The 2,298-nt window shown below is 34.5% G+C and overlaps 1 non-coding gene across 1 annotated transcript; it reads left to right on the top strand.

Annotated features, from left to right (window-relative positions):
* The first annotated feature begins 488 nt into the window (after positions 1–488).
* Positions 489–596, top strand: LOC112781296 (small nucleolar RNA R71). The gene has a single exon (XR_003192080.1). It is a non-coding gene; the product is annotated as a small nucleolar RNA R71 (small nucleolar RNA).
* The last annotated feature ends 1,702 nt before the right edge of the window (positions 597–2,298 follow it).

A 2,298-nucleotide genomic window follows, 5' to 3' on the forward strand; every position in this document is an offset into this window, starting at 1 on the left:
GTTGCTGAGAAGATGGTGGAAAAGGTTTGCCTTTGCTAAACCTATTTCTTCCACTATTACTGTTGTTGAAACCTTGTTGAGGTCTCTGTTAATCCTTCCACGAGAGATTTGGATGATTTCTCCATGAAGGATCATAGGTGTTTCCATAGGATTTCTCATGAAGCTTCCTTAGTACTGCCTCTTGCTGCTTGCATTCCAGATAGACTCTGAGAAATCATATTGACTTGCTGAGTCAATATTTTATTCTGAGCCAGTATGGCATTCAGAGTATCAATCTCAAGAACTCCTTTCTTCTGAGTCGTCCCACTATTCACAGGATTCCTTTCAGAAGTGTACATGAATTGGTTATTTGCAACCATTTCAATGAGTTCCTGAGCTTCTACAGACGTCTTCTTCAGATGAAGAGATCCCCCAGCAGAGCTATCCAATGACATCTTGGATAGTTCAGACAGACCATCATAGAAGATACCTATGATGCTCCATTCAGAAAGCATGTCAGAAGGACACCTTCTGATCAATTGCTTGTATCTTTCCCAAGCTTCATAGAGGGATTCACCTTCCTTCTGTCTGAAGGTTTGGACTTCCACTCTAAGTTTGCTCAATTTTTAAGGTGGAAAGAACTTTGCCAAGAAGGCATTGACTAGCTTTTCCCAAGAGTTCAGGCTTTCTTTAGGTTGTGAATCCAACCATGTCCTAGCTCTGTCTCTTACAGCAAAAGGAAAGAGCATAAGTCTGTAGACTTCAGGGTCAACCCCATTGGTCTTGACAGTGTCACAGATTTGCAAGAATTCAGCTAAGAACTGATGAGGATCTTCCAATGAAAGTCCATAAAACTTGCAATTCTGTTGCATTAGAGAAACTAATTGAGGCTTAAGCTCAAAGTTGTTTGCTCCAATGGTAGGGATTGAGATGCTTCTCCCATAGAAGTTGGAAGTAGGTGCAGTAAAGTCACCAAGCACCTTCTTTGCATTGTTGGCATTGTTGTTTTCAGCTGCCATGGTTTCTTCTTCCTTGAAAAGCTCTGTTAGGCCCTCTAGAGAGAATTATGCTTTAGCTTCTCTTAGCTTTCTCTTCAAGGTCCTTTCAGGTTCAGGATCAGCTTGAACAAGTATGCCTTATCTTTGCCCCTGCTCATATGAAAGAGAAGAGAACAAAAAAGTAGGGAATCCTCTACGTCATAGTATAGAGATTCCTTGAGGTGTCAGAGGAAAAGAAGAATAGAAGGAGGAGGTAGAGAGAGGAGAATTCAAACTTATCAAGAGGGATAGAGTTCGAATTGCACCTTGAGGAGGAGTGTTAGTCCCTTAAATAGAAGGATGTGAGAAGAGGGGAAGAATTTTCAAAAATTAATTAAAAGATTTTGAAATAATTAAAAGAAATTTTTGAAAATTTGATTGATGATTTTCGAAAACTAAGATTGGGAAAGAAATAAAGTGATTTTTGAAAAAGATTTTGAAATTAGAAATTAAAAAGATATGATTCAAAAATTAATTTTGAAAAAGATGTGATTGAAAAGATATGATTGAAAATCAATTTTTTTAAAAAAAGAAAGTTTTAAAATTAAAGTTGATTACTTGACTAACAAGAAATTAAAAGATATGATTCTAAAATTTAAAATTTGATCCTTTCTTAATAGGCAAGTAACAACATGAAAAATTTGAAGTAAATCATTAATTATAGCAAGGATTTTCGAAAATTATAATAATAAACAAATGGAAAGAAATTGATTTTGAAAGAATATGATTGAAAAGATATGATTTGAAAAAGATTTGATTTTGAAAAGTTATGAAAATTTGAAAAAGATTTGAATTAAAAACAAAATCTTCCCTCTAGTGTCTTTCTAGCATTAAACGCCTAGAATGGTATCCATTCTGGCGTTTAACACCCAAAATGCTACCCTTTTGGGCGTTAAACGCCCAGCCAGGTACCCTAGTTGGCATTTAAACGCCAGTTTTCCTTCTTCACTGGGCGTTTTGAACGCCCAGCTTTTTCTGTTTGATTCCTCTGCTGAATGTTCTGAATCTTCAATTCTCTGTATTATTGACTTGAAAAGACATAGTTTTGAAAATATTTTTGAATTTTTAATGATGAGAAACAATAAAAAATGCAACTAAGATCAAATAAACAATGCATGCAAGACACCAATCTTAAAAATTGACACTAAGATACATAAAATATTTTTGATTTTTATGATTTTATAAATTTTTTTGTGATTTTTCAAAAATCATATGGAAAAGAGAATAAAGAGATTCAAAACTTTTAATAAGAATTCCAAGAATCATGCAATGTTAGTCTAAA

The sequence above is a fragment of the Arachis hypogaea genome, chromosome 19 (assembly GCF_003086295.3).
Source record: "Arachis hypogaea cultivar Tifrunner chromosome 19, arahy.Tifrunner.gnm2.J5K5, whole genome shotgun sequence".
Lineage (NCBI taxonomy): Eukaryota > Viridiplantae > Streptophyta > Magnoliopsida > Fabales > Fabaceae > Arachis > Arachis hypogaea.